We start from the raw sequence: 18,492 nt of genomic DNA, 5'->3' as shown, positions 1-18,492 counted from the left end.
CTCCTATTTACAAAATTGTTATATGCAAATTCAGCTTGTGCCAATACCATCTCCCAATTATTTGGCTTATTCTGAACTAAACATCTCAATAAATTACCCAAGTTTCTATTCAAAACCTCTATCTATCCATCTATCTATGGATGGAATGTAGAATTGAACTTTAGCTCAGTATCCATCTTCTTCCAAAAAGTCTTTCAAAAATAACCAACAAACTTATTGTCTCTGTCTAAAATAATACTTCTTGGTAATCCATGCAATCTCACAATCTCTGTAAAGAAAAGTTTAGCAATATGCTCAGCATCTGATGTCTTCTTACATGGTATGAAATGAGCCATCTTAGAAAATTTATCCACTACAAAAAAATATGGAATCATACCCTTTCACTATCTTAGGCAATCCAAGAACAAAATCCATACTGATGTCAGTCCAAGGTTTCTTAGGAACAGTAATAGGTGTATACAAACTAGTATTTTAACTCACCCCTTTTGCAACATGACAAAATCCAGAACTCTTTACAAATTTTTGAACATCCTTATACATTTGTGGCTAATTATACTTCTCTTTTAGTAAACTCAATGTCCTGTCAATTCCAAAATGTCTAGCTAATCCACCACTATGCTTTTCCTTAATCAGATTCAACCTAATAGAATTTATAGGAATACACAACTGAATACCTTTGAACAACATACCTTCTTAAATGAAATACTCATCATACTTATGTGATCTATTATATTTGGTGCTCTACACTCTCTCCACATCTTAGCAAAATTAGGATCAACATCATACAACTCTTTCATTTCATCAAAACCAAGAACTTCAACCTTCATTTCAGTCAATAAAGAATGTCTTCTACTCAATGCATCAACAACTCTGTTAGTAACTCCACTCTTAAACTTGATCACAAATGTAAAACTCTACAAATACTCAACCCACTTCATATGTGTTTGATTCGATTTATGTTGACTTCCCAAGTATTGTAAACCTTTATGATTAGTATATAGTACAAACTCTTTAGGAATCAAATAATGTCTCCACTTCTTCAATGCTTGGACAATAGTATAAAATACTTGATCATACACAATATTTCCTTTTAGCATCATTCAAATTTTCAATAAAGAAAGCAATGGGTTTACCTTCTTGACTTAATACAACTCCTATTGCATTACCACTTGCATCACATTCAACTTGAAATACTTTGTTGTAATCAGGTACAACCAATACAGGTAATTCAACAACCTTTTGTTTCAAAGTCTCAAAACTCTTATCAACTCCATGTGTGCACTTGAAGTCCTTTTTATCTCCCCTCATTGTCTTAGTCATAGCATTACAACCAAAATTGAAATTCTTTATAAAATTTTTGTAAAAACTAGCCAAATCATAAAATGATCTTACCTCACCCACATTCTCAGGTGTAGGCTATTCTAAAATTGCTTTAACCTTCTCAAGATCTATCTTCAAACCATTATCTGAAATAAAAAATCCTAAATACACAATATCCTCTTGCATGAAAGAACACTTTTTTAGATTAATCAACAACTATTCCTCTTTCAACCTCTACAATACTTGTCTAATATGCTCAAGATTTTCTTCCTTAGTCTTGTTGAATATCATAATATCATAAAAATAAACAATCACAAACTTACACAAGAATCTTTTTAGAACTTCATTCATCAACCTCATGAAAGTACTAGGTGCATTAGTCAAACCAAAAGGCATAACCAACCATTGATACAAATCATCTTTTGTCTTGAAAGTAGTCTTCCATTCATCACCTTCTCTGATTTTGATCTGATGATAGCCACTCTTCAAATCAATCTTGGTAAAATAATTTGCTCCACTCAAACAATCCATTATGTCATCCATCCTTGGAATAAGAAACTTATATTTCATTTTGATTTTGTTAATAGCTCTAGAATCAATACACATTCTCCATTCTCCATTCTTTTTAGGTGCTAATATAGTAGGTACAACACATAGACTCAAGCTTTCTGTAATCAAACCTTTCTACAACAACTCATGCACTTGTTTGTTAAGTTCTTCATTCTGTATAGGTGTCAATATATATGGTGCTTTATTTGGAAAATTAACTCTAGAAATCAGATCCATACAATGACTTATACTTCTTAGTGGAGGTAAACCATCAGGAATATCATCACCAATAATGTCTTTATACTCGTTCAAATTTTTTTTAATTTCTACTGGTACTTGACTATCACTATCTTTTGTCACTCGGTCATTACCAACTTCTACTACTTAGTCATTACTACCAACACTTGGTCCTCTAGGAACTATGGCAAAACAAACTTGATTCTTCTTCACTTCATTTTAAAATTTTTTCCCATTAATCATGCAAACTTTTATTGTAGTGCAACTAACCTCACTGGACCTTCAATCAAATGCAACAATATTTGCTTCTTCCCATTCACCCAAAGAATATATTGATTCAATCTTCCATCATGTACAACATATCTATCATATTGCCAAGGTCTACCCAACAAAATATGACAACAATCCATAGGCATAATATCACACAAAACTTCATCAAATTAATGCCCAATTTTGAACTTCACAAGGCATTGTTCACTTATCAATATCTTATGCTCATCTTTGATCCATGAACATGATAGGGTTTGGGAAGTTTTTGCCTCTGCAACTACAACTTTGTAACCAAATCTTCTGATGCCAAATTTGTAGAACTTCCACTATCAATGATCACCTTGTAGCATTTTTCAACCATCTTACATCTGGTCTTGAAAAGACTTCTCCTTAAAATAGGTTCCTCATCACTTCCCTTATTAAATAAGATTCTTCTCACCATTAGATTTTCTCTAGCCTTAGGTCCACTTGGTCAACCCTCATCATCTACTTGAATCACAACATTTCTATTACCTTGCCCACTTTCAGAGGATCTACATTCAAAAGATCTATGCCCCTCTTTACCACATTTGAAACAATTACCATGAAATCCACCTCTAGAATAAGAATTACCTCTTCCTTGATAAGAATTAGTGCCTCCTAGGTAAGAATTACCACTTTTCCATTCTGTCTTGCACCTTTTGTCATCATTCTTCCATTCAAATTTTCCTTTATCCTACATAAAATTGTTAGATCTGCCACCTTCACCATAAGATCTACCTCTGCCTCTCTAGAATCTACCACCTCTACCTCTTTGTCTTTGTTCATGCCTCTTTGTTAAGATCACCTTAACTCTCTACACTTTCCAACTTCACAAAACTTATTTCATCTTGTATTCTATATCTTAATCCATTAATGTACCTTGCAATTTTTTCAACATCATCATCCACATGTCTAGATTTGATGTCTAATCTATAGAATTCCTCAATATATTCTTTCATAGTCATGTCCTTTTGTTTCAAATTTTGCATCTTTCTCAACAAGCTAACCTGGTAATCAATAGGGAGGAATTTGTTCTTTACCTTGTTCACCATCTTTGGCTAAGTTTTGATCTTCTCTTTTCCTCTTCTTTGTCTATCAGTTTGCAAGTGCTCCCACCATAGTGATGCATGACCTTTCAACCTAGTGACTGTAATCTTCACCTTTCTATTATCAGGAGTGTTTTCATACTCAAATAACTTCTCCATATTAGAGATCCAATACAACACAACATTGGTATCCAATTTTCCATCCTAAGGAACAACTTCTACAACAAGCTTTGAACTTTCCCTAGACAACACTCACAACAATCTTTCTTTATATTGATCTTCTTCAGGTTTTGGATCATGGTTTTGTGTTACTGCTTCATCATCACACACATCATCAAGATGTGCTCCTCTCCTCTGGGCTATCTCCACAATGTCTAATTTGGCTACAATTTGTCTCAGCTGATCCAATACAGCATCATCATCATTTCTTCTACCATGAACCATCTTTACAAATCAAGTTCCTGCAAGATTGTAACCTTCTGCAAGTTATAGGTCAAAACTGTAGATCTTCCACCCTACAACCAAATCCAAATCAGCATTCTACATGATCCAATCTGCACAAGGATGAAACAGAAGCTCTGATACCAACTGATGGATGAAAAGGATGAATAACTAGGGCTAAAGGCTCACCTAGCTATCCAAACCACCTTGCAAGAGTTAACACAATGGAAGCAAATACAAGGAACAACAACCAAAGGAGAAAGAGAGAGAAATACTTTTGTTGATTCATCAAAACATCTTCATACATTCCTAGCTGTAAGGCCTTCTAGGTTATGAAAAATTACAAATACATTCACATTCAAAGATCCAACTGTAAATTCACACTTTTAGTTCTACTCTCCAGAATTCCTCTTCTCAAAAACTTCCTAACTCTAAGCCTAAATACTTTATATATACTTTCCAAAATAACTTATAGATTATTCTAGAACATTACATAAGAGGAAAGTTGACCCAACAATGGTCTAGACACATCCCAAGAAAAGATCTTAACATAAATGTCACAATCAAAATAAATCATGTCCAAATGCTGACACTCGACATACACTGGGTAACTCAGAACATGAAGAGTCACTTGGTATACATTGGGTAACTCGGCACATGAAGAGTCACTTGGCATACACTAGATAACTCATCACATGAAGGAACACTTGGTCAACACTAGATTGCTACAGTAACTTGACATCCATTAGAGCTATAGTAACTCAACATCCATTAGAGCTATAGTAACTTGGCATCCAATAGAGGTATGGTAAATCAGCATCCACTAGAGCTACAGTAACTTGGCATCCATTAGAGCTATAGTAACTCAAAATCCACTAGAGCTATAGTAACTTGACATCTACTAGAGCTACAGTAACTTAGCATCCATTAGAGCTATAGAAGCTCAACATCCACTAGAGCTATAGTAACTCAGCATCCACTAGAGCTACAGTAACTCTAAATCCCCTAGAGCTATAGTAACTTGGCATCAACATGTAGAATGAATAAAAATGAGCAGGATAACAAGGCAACCTAGGATGCCCTTGTATCACCAACAAAGCTTGTAGTGGTCTCCCTTATTTTCTATTTAAGGTGTTCCATAGGCTAAAGTTCAAAGAGCTCACATACTATGCTTATTTTGAAGCTAAGACTCCCAAACATTTTTTTTCTAGAGTTATCATGAGACTTCACTCATGGGAGGACTTGTAGGTTTAGTTCAAGCTTATTCATCTAGATTGATAGATAGTTGATCTTCTAGTTTTTGTGGTGCCTCCCCATCTATTACACAAGCTTGGAATTCATTCATCTTAGACTTGGTAGAAAGATTGGAAGTGGTATCTTGCCACTCCTATGAATAGTTACAAACCTAGGTTGGGCTATCAATAACTAGTTCCCCACCTTCTGATGGTTGATACTGTTAATCAACATTGGCATCTGTAATCCTCTCACAAAACTTGGAATCTTAGATTTTCCATTTTGGAAAACCATCACGGGGCCCAAAATTATTCACTTTTCTTGGTGCCTCTTTTTTAGGGGCTTCCTTTGGTCCCTCAAATTTGACATCTAGGAGTCCTAGATCCTGGATGTCCTTTTTGTGGTCAGTCAATAATCTTCCTACCTATTTTTATTTCTGCAGGCAAGCCCAGAACCATTGGCCCTAGATCCATGATTTTTTAAGCCTTTTTGTCAAGATGATTTTACATGGCATATAGTTGTGCTTTGAGATTCACCTAGGCTTCCTTTCAAGTACTTCTAAATATGGCATGCTTTCAAAATGGAAATTTTATTTACTATTTGGAAGGATTGCAAATCTATTTTATTCTCTCACAACTTTCTTGATATACATGTTGCTATGTACTCTAAAGCACACATTTGTAATAATGTCATGATGAAAATTCAAGTATAGATAGATAAGGTTGTGTTGGAGGTCTCTCACCTGTAGGAGATTTTAGCACATTGGGGAATTCCCCTTGTATGGTTTTCTAGGTGCCACTAGATGCCTTATTTGATGATTGTACTCCTCCTTACAGTCACCAAAGAGGCCAAAGTAGCTCTTCATGCCACTCACATACTCCTAGAGTGCAACCTCATTAGTGCTCTCCCAGTGGCAGTTTAAATGGTTGCCACCACTTAGTGTTACCTCTACAGAGGTTGGGTATGGGTTGGTCCCCTATGGTTTCCTCTTCTTCCCCTAATGTGGACTAGCCTTCTTCTCATAGAGATCCCAAGTGGGATTTCCCTCGGCTGGACTTAGCTATCTCTCTACCTAGGTTAGAGGGAGAGAAAGAACCTGATGCTATTGTTGCCCCTACTAATGGTTGGTCTCCCACTAAGCCAACTAAAAACCCCAAGGACTTTTGGGGTTTTGATGATAAAGACCCTCCCTCAGTTGGCACTTCTCTTGCAACCTGAGGTGTTTATATATTTTGTTACTTTTTTTTTTTTGATGAATAGTTGTCTTATCTAGCTTCATGTTGAGTGAACTCACAGGGTGATCTTGTATCCTTGACCCCTTTTTTTGTTGATATGTATCTTTAATATTTAATTAATAGGAAATATCTATTCATCAAAAAAATGACTACTTGAAAGATACTAAAAACTATGGTATTAATGGACATAAATAAAGACAAAATATATTAAACTTATGAATGCATTAAAAATGAAAAAAAAAGATATAAAAAAGGCATTCAAGAAAATTAATTTATAGATCTCAAGATAGTATACCTCTATGTCTAGGGAATTTTATGTTCCACCAATGAAAATCCAACACTCTATACCTTGTGCTTTTATTATAAAATTGTCATAATCTTGTGTTCTTGTTGTAAACTTGCCCCAACATTTTATTCTTTCCTATTCCTTCCTTTTTCTTCACATAGGATGCTTGAAATTTTGGATTTAGAATTTATTCTTAAAAAGATTAAAATAAATGTGGAAATTTTATATGATACCAACCAAAAGTAGTTTAATTTAAAATAAGAAGAAGGAGACTTGATGCTTCTTATGTATCCATTAACTTTGTAGTTAATTTTTTTTGAATACTAGTGGAGACTTGCACTCTATTTTGAAGTCACCATATTTGTCACAAGCATAGAAAATACACCAAAGTATATGTATTTTGATTACATTACACCCTTTCTTTGGAGAATCAAGCATTCCCTTAACCTAGGTTTAGAAAGGTGACAATAAATGATGATTCATACAGTGGATGACTTTTCTTTGAATAATTTGCTCTAGAAGGAGATATTAGAATGTAAAGTCCACCAGTATAACTTTGGGGGGGGGGGGGGGGGGGGGGGGGGGGGTGAATCTATTATCTGAATATTATAAAAATTATCAAACTTATTAATCCTTAAACATATGAGAAATTTAATTAGCAACGATAACAAGATACTCATGCATAATACAACTAGACATGTTAACTAGGGAAACCCTTAATCAAAGGGAAAACCTCAGTGGGGATGGTACCCACAAAATGATGTATTAATATAAATATTCCTTGTTAGAGGATGGACCCTATTAGGAGCCAATAAAAACATTTAGTACATATCAGTCCCTATTATCAGATTATGAATCCCTGTTAGGAGAATCTTGTTAAGTGTTATGCCAACCCTATTAGGAGTTGTAGAAGGCAGATGGACCCACTGTCCAAATAAATTCAGGGGCAAGACCAATGAACCCATTGTCCAAATGATCTTTGTATTATTCCTTGTAGAATAATAGAAATTAACCATGCTTGAACATCCTCTTCCTCTATCCGATCAACTATACTTCTCTTCTTCTTCTGATCTCCATACTAGATCACCAACTATACATCCAATAATCCCTTGGATCACTTACTTGTATTTACCAAATATATTGATCTTGTTTGCACTTCTCAATCACAATTTCTAGAGAGCACACACTTTACCAAATGGAGAATAATATTCCTTTATACAAGTCCTCAAAAAAAATTCTCGAGTTAGTCTTGAGGCTTTATCAATTAATTATAATAGGACCACATTAAGATAATTAATTAATTTGCAATTACATAATACTGTTGGCTCACAATTTTTTAAAACTTCTCACATGTGAAACTCTAGGACATGCATGCTTGTTGACATCATCATCAGACTATCCTTTGTCACTATATAACTTTGCATATCATGATTCTATCATAGTAAATAGATACAAATCCATCATAAAAAATTGCTTCTTATATACTCTATCTGCTTACTACTTTTTGTAAATCAAGCATATCTTATGCATGTCTTTGACTTACTTCATGTGCACTTAACCTCATCATCAAGACATAGTGTGGAACATGTCCTTAACTATGCTTTAACTAAACAACAAGCATCTATCTATACAACCTCAATCTTGATTTTCTACTCTACTAGTCTTCACAAAAACCATACTATGTTGTCATCAATGACAAACAAAGTCATGAATGCAACATGTCAATCATGCCATCAATCTCCACATGCTTTGGTAGTGCTTAGGATACTCCCCCAAAGGAATACCATCAAAATTCATGCGAAAAAATCTCCCCCTTTGGCATTGATAGAAACATAGATGAAAAATAACTAAGTTCCACAAATATAAAAATAATACTCAATTACTGGTGCTGCTACTATTCTCTTTCTTTCAAATCCTCTTCATCAATAAAATCTAGAACTCATTAGAACACTTCTTTATTCTCCATCTCTTTCTACTCATGTCAGTTGTTCACACAATAAATAACTCTTAGCTTCTCTCCTATTCAATGCTTCTCCCTAATGACATCAATAATACTTTCTCTTATAGGATATCTCACTCTCTCCCCCATAAATCAATCTCTCCCCCATTAGATAATCTTGTCCCCCATACATGGTGTTTCTCTATGAAATTTCTCCACCATAGTACAAAGGATATGTTTTTCATGCACACTACTCTCCCCCATTGACATCAATGATAAATGATTTATTATGTAAATCATCTTCTCTAAGTCTTCAACTAGCTCAAGTTTCCAAAGATAGTATTCAAGACTAGTTACCAAGAGTCCTTGATGACTCTTCTCATCTCAGATACTCCTCGATACATGAATCATCAACATTTAGTTTAGTCAAACAATAGTTCCTTGTGCCATTGGATTGATGCAATCTCTGAATCATCTACTTTGAATTAGGTATGGGCATAACCCCAAGCATACCTCTCAAGTACTCAAATGTATCTTTAGGCAAAGACTTTGAAAATATATCTACAATATGATCTTTTTGTACTAACATGCTCCAATCTAATTTCTTTCTCTGAAACTTTCTCTCTCAAAACATGATACTTAATTGATATATGCTTAGTCTTAGAGTACAACATAGAATTCTTAGACATGCTCACTATACTTGTGTTATCACAATGTATGACAAAAAGACCCAAAAATTTTATCCTAACATCATCTAGTATCCACATCATCCACATGATTTGATTATAAATATTTGTTGCTGCTACATACTTTACTTCAACTGTACTCTATGAAATACAATATTATTTCTTTCTTAGCAAAGAAACCAATCTTCATCCAAGGAAAAATTCTACACCACTTTTCTATCATACATATTTCCTTCCCAATCCACATCAGTATAAGAACATAAAGTGAAATCACTTGATCTATCATACCATAATCCATAATTAGGTGTACCCTTCAAATATGTGAATATCCTTTTTACTACTACATAATGATACTCCTTAAGATTATCTTGAAATCTAGCTACAATCCTAACCACATTCTCTATATCTAGTCTAGTGTGAGTCCAATATTGCAAACCTCCAATCATTGATATGTACTTCTTCTGCTCAACTATAGGTGTCTCATATTTGCTAGATAACTTGTGACTAGTTACCATTGGTGTACCAACACATTTACAATTTTCCAAGACAAATATTTTTAACAAGTCTTTCAAGTACTTATCTTGTGAAATGGAAATACCATCATTATTTTGCACAATTTGTAAACCCAAGAAAAACTTCATCTCACCAATCATGCTCATCTCAAATTCATTCTTCATCTCTTCAACAAACTTATCACTTGCCTCAACATTACCTCCAAAGAGTATGCCATAAAAAATATCACAATAATCAATGAACTATTCTTAATTTTGTTCAAATATAAGTTAGCATCTATCATACCTTTAGAAAATCTAGGTTTTTCCAAACACCCATCCAGTCTTACATACTAGGTTCTAGATGCTTGCTTTAGACCATATAGATATTTCTTTAATCTGCATACCATATCCTTGTCTTCTACCAAAGGGAACCCTTCAGGATGCTCAATGTAAACCTTTTCTTCAAGTTCTTCATTCAGAAAGGTTGACTTGACATACATATGATACACTTTGAGCTTTTTCCTTGCTACAAAAGCTAGAACATTCTTACTACTTCCATTATAGCTACAAGGGAATATGTCTCTTCATAATCTATTCCTTTCTACTATGAATAACCTTTACATAGAAGTCTAGCTTTATTTCTCACAACTTCACCTTGTTCATTCATCTTATTTCTAAATACCTATTTAGTTCCTATAACATTCTTTTCTTTAGGCTTAGGAACCAGTTCTAGTGTCTCATTCTTCTCAACCTGATCTAGTTATTTCTTCATTACTTGAATCTAATGATCATCTTTGTATGCCTTATCAACACTCTTAGATTCAACTTGAGAAATAAGACATAATTTCTTATTTACTCTATTCCTTATTATTACTCCTTTGCCTTTGCTTTCAATTATCTTCTCTATGGGGTGATTCTTTGTCACATTCCTATTAGGTGTAGGAGTTGCTATCTCGACTCTTATCTCTTCTTTTAGTTCTGATAATTGTTCTCCTCTTTGTTCAACAACTTGTACATCATTTTACAAGTCATTATGTTTCTCAATTTTTAGTCTATCCCTTTTAATCTTCTAACTTGAGAAGTTTTCAATGCAATTATGTTCAAGTTATTGTCTAGATAGCCTATAGGTGGTTCTCTTCTCATTAAACATACTAATGTTCTTTCTAGGTTTTCCTTGCCGCACTTCCCCCTTATGTCTCCATACAAGATTCTTGTTGTTCTAGTGCATTAAAGTCTAAGGTGATCTAGGACTGGAAGGGTTAGTTAAGTGAATTCCAGATGAGAAGAAAGTCATACTTTGTTTTTGTAGTCTATTCCTACCACAAACAAGTGTTTTCTCTAGATTCCATCCATTCCTACTTGTTTTCCATGTTTGATGAACTTTATCAGGTGAGGCCCCAAAGAACAAGAAACAATGGTATTTTTAGATGTATAAAGGACTAAGAGAATTAAAATACAATGCTAAGAAACTCTCAGATTGAAGGTCTAAAGTCAAAGTTTAGTTCTATGCAGAGAAACATAAATTCATGTTTTTAGTTACTCAATCTCTAGGAGCGAACATCTTCTAGCATGTTTTTGAAGATTAAGATCATATCCTAATCATTAATGTTATCTCAAATCAATTGTTGTGAGTTAATGAATAAGCTATGGGTATAAAGCAAGGCAATTTGTGCTCCATTCAAAAGAGTCCATGTATTCAGTGGGAACTAGGCATTGTGTCATAAAGAAGTTAATCTGGGCCCTTGATATGCATTACTAAATGATGAATCCATGGCCATAAATTCATCTCAAGGATATCTAAGGAAAAGTGGCCAAAAAAGGAATTTTTTTCTAAGTGCTTCTATCTTCAGAAAGGGAAGGTCTCAATGATGCTTTTCCATCTAATGGAAACATTCAAGGTTTCCTTTTCAAAGGAAAAGAAAGGTAATGGATTCTAAAGTTGAATATAAAGATATTTTGTGGAGATACCTGAAAGATGCTTATGATCTAGTTAGTTCCAAAGTGAGCTTGATACAAAGGAAATAAAATGTTCACATGCTTAAGGTGGGGAATTCTTTTGTGGCTTCTCCAAGCTAAGTTAAGAAATCAAGAGAAAAAACCTTGTGCAAAAAAGAAATAGGTAAAGTACTCAAGGCATGAAAGGATTAGTTTGTGCATTGTGCTCTCGAACCAAAGGAAATCAAAGTAATAAGTAAGCTTATAGGAAAGCAACGTATTGTCTCTCTCCCTACACTTAATGGATTAAAGTGCAAGACTTTGTTCTAGATTCCCAAGTAAAAGGATCTAGAAAGGAAATAATCTTGCTTCTATAGGATATTAATGTGAATTTTATGGTGGTTGGATTTATGAGCTATCATATGGGTGGAGTATGTTTTAAATAGCTATTTATCTACCTAATTTATGAAAAATTTGACCTTTATGGTAATTAATTGAGTTACTTCATTTATGTGGTGCCAATGATCCAATTTCTGAATCTATATGATCAAAGTTTTGTTGAATGACACACCTATTCTACAACAACTATTTAGTTGAAAAAATTTCTTTTTTTGTGTGAAGTTATAAGCTAAAGGTTGTTAGAACTATTGGGTCTGATCATTTAATTGGATTAGAGAGTAAGCTAAAGAAATTTTCTAATGCCTCTTTCAAGTTTTATGATCTTGGTAATTTGAACAGAAGATTAAACACCAAGCCCCTCTATCTAATCACACAGAAATTGAAGGAAAGTCATTTAGTCAAAGCTATTGGTTTTCCCATGGCTATGTATGTACCAAGATTGGAGAAAGAATGCATTGAAAGGTATAACCTAGAAGACAAGAAAATCTTGTTCCTTGACCAATCCATTATGCTTTCAATATATAAAGAATTGATGTAGTCTGCATTCTAAAATTCTAGTGAAGGAGTAGTATTATGACATGGATTTTTCTTCTTCTGCAAAAATGTTCAATGAGAAGATGACTTTGAGAAGAGAAGACATGCTAAGAAATTTGTTCTAGACTCCTCATTCCAAAAAGAATAAAATGCAAAGGACTCTCTTTGGAACTAGTCTAAAGAGGGAAATTTTGGATATATTAACCTGGTTGCTAGGATTAAAGGGTAAAGAAGAAGTCATAGATAACATTGACCATCACTTATTTATAGCTTAGTCAATCTATGCTAATGAACTACAAGTTGACTGGGCTCAAATCATATGTGAAGAGCTAGGCTCCTAGCTAAATTTGGTGAAAACATTCAAGCAATTTTACATGTTATCATACCTAATATATTCTTTAGCCACACATCATCTTTGGCTTGGTATTCCTATAATTGAAGATTATGATGAGAACACTAAGGTATATGAGTTCTATCCTCATCTACAACTAGATAAGAGCTTTAAAGAATATGTAAAGGTGAATCATGCCTTCACAATGATACTATGTTAGGAGTTGCAAGCATGTCTTGAGAAAAAATTCTCACCTAAAGCTATATCGATAATGAGCCAATTTGGATGTTGTTTTATTCAATTTCCATCATTGTCATCCCTAAGGATAGGAGAATTTTATGGTTTTCTAAAAGGACTTCCTAGGTATCTTGAAGATAAAGTAGTTCTTGTTGAATTATGTAGGCATATCCTAGATGTGAATACCCTATGTTACAATGTAAAGAAGATAGTCAACATCCCCTTCCCAATTGTGGTGGGACCTTATTTTTCTATGGTCTAATACCATAATTTGGTGAATGCCTTTGAAAACAAGGTCAAATTGATCGACTATGAAGTTCTAAGGCCCCAATATGATCATGATAGTTTTGTCAAAGATCATCTAAAGATAGGATATGCTTATAGGCATGTTCTAGATATTGAGGATTATTGGGTTGGATGTTATAATGAGTACCAAACTAGAGAGAGGTATTGGTCTTGGCTAACATTTGATGAAATCAATTTATATAATGATAAAATTGATGTTAGCAAGATTGTAGATGATGGTTCTTATATTCAACCCTCCACTTATGAACAAATCAAGGACTCTCGTATAGTGTCAATTCTGCTTGATGGTCCTATTATTGATACAATGGAAATTATCATGGATGCTATCATCAAAAGGATAGATAAGTGGGTAGAATGGACCTAAGAAAGGAAGAAGAGAGCTAGAGCCACTAGTTTTTCCAGTATAGTAGCATCTAGAACTACCTAGTCATCACCAACTGCCACTTCCACCACTGCTACTACATTAACATCAATTAGACCAGCTCAATCTATTAGTAGAGGAGGAGAGAAACCTCCTGAAAAGAACATAAAAGTTCCTCCAACCTATGGAGAAGGATCTCTTCCAAACATTGGAAAAAAGGGAGATAAGGAGGCAAAGAAAGATAAAGATCAAGAGAAGGAGAAATTAGTCGTCAAGGAATCCTCCTCTATTCCTGTCATCAACCTAGATGGTGACAATAATCCTTTGGATGGGTAGGAGAAAGATGCATCTCAACAAGTTAGAACTCTAGCCCTTTCAGTTACTAGAGAAATTTCCTTTCCATTTTCTAGCAAGAGCAAGGTGACACCTCTAGTGGTGAGGAAGCTCTTCCATCCCACAAACCTATAGTTAGTGCTCAATGTCCTCTCAACTAAATCTTGGTTGGAAGAGATAATTTATAGAAAGAAGAGGAGATGCAAGGAGAGTGCTTCATCTAAAGACCTCATCATGCAAGAAACTCTATCCAAAACCATGTCGAAGAAAGAAAAGAAGTAGAAGATCATTGTAGCATTGGCAACAGACTCAACTTCTAGACATTTTCTTGTGGAGATTGTAGAACCCTAGAAAGAGGGAAAGTTTCACAAATTAACTCCAAATTATTTTCAAATTAAAAATATTGACTTGGGAATTCTAGTGCATGACTCTATGGTCAATAAATGGAATCAATTAACAAAAAGATAGAAGATAAGCTAGAAGAGTTAAGGTTTGAGAAAGACATATTGAAGGCCTCAAATAGAGAATTGATGGATTACATTAGAGCTACACTTGGAAGCACACCTTTGAATACATTTGATCTAGGTGTAAAGGAGAAAAAAAACCTATTGCTTAAGCTACAACAAGAGATGCAATTTGGTCAAATTGGCCATGCCTGGATAGATGAAATAAAGGCCCAAGGTCCTCCACTCATAGAGACTCTTGGAAATCTATTGTTAGATGCATATAATTTGAGAGAAGCAATGCCAAAGCACTAGGACTCAACAAAGAAGGAATCATAAAGCTTAAAAAATCAATTGGCTTTGTTACAATAGGTGATTGACATGAAGACCAACATGGCTGTAAATAATGGGATAGTTAAATTTGACAAAGAGCCATTGCTTCATTGGAAGCAATATTTTGTATTTAAATATGAAAGTTTGGTGAATGTTGAGAATGAATTGAAATGTGTCTATTATTTCATAAAGAAGGAAATGGATAAAATATTTGAATATTTAAAAGTCCTATGTATACTTAATCTTATGTCACCAATAATCATTAGCTAGTGGATGTTCAGATAAAGAAGACTAAGTTTCTAGCATTTATTGAAGAAACTTCTAATCCAAAAAAATTTCAAGTAACAAAGCTTCTAGAGCTCATAGTAGTAGACTACATCCTAAAATGTGCAACATAGAAGCTCAAATCAAAGATTTCTAGAGTGGAAAATTTGATAGAAATGCATGACTATTGGATGGTCATTGCTGACAACATCCTTTTTCCAAGTGTCATGGAGCTGAAGAATTTAATCAAAGCAATGAAGGCCTATAGAGATAAATCCATAACTCTAAGGAAGAACTAATGCTCTAATAGAAGCATTACATAGATCTTCCTTGCAATGTGATAAGTGTTCTCTCTCTCTCACACACATTTAAGATTATAGCCATATTTGACATTCTCCTCATAGACTTAGATGTTGTAACATATGATAACTCAGTCAATCATATTTTTAGTACTAATCTAATGCTCTACAATGTAATCATCAAATGAACTGGTCATTCCTAAGAAGGCCTATAAATGTAAATTTTTGAAGAGTAAATAAGATCAAAAAAATTATTATGTGGGCAAAACCCTATAGCTAGGAATACTGTATGAGACTCTACATTTGCATTTTGATTTTTGTTTGTTAATTAAGTCTTGTATCATACTTGGAATGAAATTTTATGTTAATGAAAGCTATAAGATTGAAAATAAATTGGGTTTTGTTTCTTTCTTTTTAATGGCTGTGAGCTTTTCTTTCCCCATTTATAACATTATCTCAATTCATCTATTTTGTGTAAGTTAGTTCATATGCATTTCATTGTTGTATGAGAAGTCCATGATTTGGTTAATGAAAGGGAGTCAATAGAAAGGAATTTGATTATTTTCAAATCTTAGTAACTAGGGAAATCTCAATGTTTTCTAGTTGACCATACTTTCTCTTCTTAGGTAGTGTGCATTGGTGGATGGTTTTACATTGTTACATCTTGCATTTAGAGGATATAATAGATTGCATTTTAGGTGTTAGATGAGCTTAACAATAACTTACATATATTCATATATGTGGAGGTTGTGAGTTATAATTTGAAATTGGCCTAGATTTATTGAAGTGTTGGGAAATTTGGTTATACCACTTCTTCTCTCTAGTTAAGAGCATAATTCCAAATGAACTGATCTATTAAAAACAAATTCTTTGCAAGATGCACCACAAAGGAGCTATACATTTCAATTAATGGAACTTTGATAGATTACTACACTAACCCATTTAGTCATTAACTATTTTTTTCCATCACACTAGTCATATTAAGTGCCAAGGTATAAACGAAATCCAAGGAAGACAAACTATTGACCAATAGATTTTGGTGACTCTACTTGGGAACTTTTGTAGAATCTCTAAATCACATCTTTCTTGACACTAAAAGATAAAACCCTATGCTTGTTTTCATTATCTAAGTTATCTTTAGTAAGTCTTTCTACGGGCTTCACTGGAGTAACTTTGAATTACATCCTTATTGGAACTCACACATTCATTAAGTCATGCCTATAAACCATAAGGAAAAATGGTGTTGCCCCATGAAGGTCAAATCCCAACAATTCAGCCCAAATTATTTCTTCAAGATGAACAAGAAGATATAATAATTTAGTTGAATACTCACCTAGAGAAATAGAAAATCCTTAGATGAGTACAAAAGAGTTAGCTTTGCATTAGAAAGAGAAGAAGCCAATGTTGAGTATTGGGAAGATGTGTTGTAGCAAAAAAGATTGAGACAAGAACACCAATTGTGAATAGAATTAGTTCATGATCAAGGCCAAATTGATCCAATATTTGAAGAACTTGTTGTCACAGAGGTTTGCACCCTTGTCCAAAGTCTTACCTAAGGATAACCTTATGAAACGTGGAAACAACCTCCAAGCTATGGGACTTGAACTATGAGGTTAAATCTCCAAAGAAGGTCGGCTTCCTCTTACTATCAGGGTGCACCTAACTAATCTTGGAGTGGAAAAGGGAGAAGGAATGCAAGGAAATAAATCTACCTATTCTAACCTAAGGGGGTGATGCACCAAAATAGTGTTCAAACAAATCTCTGCCCATACATACACTATTGAACCATCATGACACCAAAAGATATACACATTTAGACTTGTTTTAATCTAACAACCACATGCAGATAAGAAAACCCAGATGAATGACACAAGGAAAGAGAAGATTCACTTATATTATCATTCACAAGCTAGAAGAGATACAGTCATCCAGATTGCAGATATCCACAAAACACCAATGAGAGGAAAATAGTTCTTGCACTTTCACATTAATGGCTAAAGGAGATAAGGAAGAATATCATACAGTTCAGAGGCAAAGGGAATTTACACTAAAGATTTGCAAAGCAATATCAGAGAAATTAGAGGGGGTTCGACCTTTACAAAATTTACAAAATCTACCTTTATAGTTCAAGTATAACTGGGATGTCCTCTTATTGAAGTTATTTCACAACCACCTAGCATTAAGTCCTGTAGAGAATAATCATGGAGAAAATTTGATCTGAGTACAGATCCAGATGCAATGATATCCAATCTTGGTTGGAACAAGGACCTACAAAGATAGAAATGGCACCATTAAACAACTCTGACCAGGTAGATGGATCAACTAGAGAGAGATAGAATGTTTTCCCGTGTTCATTGAGTTCAGCATTTATCCAAGAGTGGTTGGCATTGATCTAAAGGATCAAATTGTGCAAAAAAATTTGATTTCCCCTATTTCTAGCTCATGAATCAACAAGGTCAACAGGTTAAACAAATCCTGCAAGCAGAATGAGCCATGTGAGCCAATGGTCTCTTTTCATTTTTCCACCCTTCAAGGTCTTCTCGTGGTTGACCAATCTATCTTTACTAACTATGCTACCTCAACAAATCCTAATCATGATGATCACAAGAAACTATGACCTTAACTATGCTACCTCCATGTTAATACCTTGGCTGAGCCCACTGGGACACGTGTCCCTCAAGCACTTTCCCTCATTTCTTAACTTCCCTACAACTCCATAATGTGGGAAAGTCCTGATTGTTGATCTCTACAAGATCAACCATCGTGAAAGATCTTCTATATCCTGTGCTTGTCCTTCGAGACTTTGGGCCCCATGAAACACTTAGCAGCTGACTCAACCTAACCCGACCCCATCTAGACAACACCTGGCATCCAACTTGGCATCACCCTGGTGATCCACACAAGAAATAGGTCCCAGAAAGACACGCAGCAGTGAGGTGCTTGCCCACAATATTTAAAAT

The sequence above is a fragment of the Cupressus sempervirens genome, chromosome 11 (assembly GCF_028749045.1).
Source record: "Cupressus sempervirens isolate cs-2001-9-10 chromosome 11, ASM2874904v1, whole genome shotgun sequence".
NCBI lineage: Eukaryota > Viridiplantae > Streptophyta > Pinopsida > Cupressales > Cupressaceae > Cupressus > Cupressus sempervirens.
The sequence above is the reverse complement of the archived record's forward strand: the minus strand, read 5'-3'. Positions refer to the sequence as shown.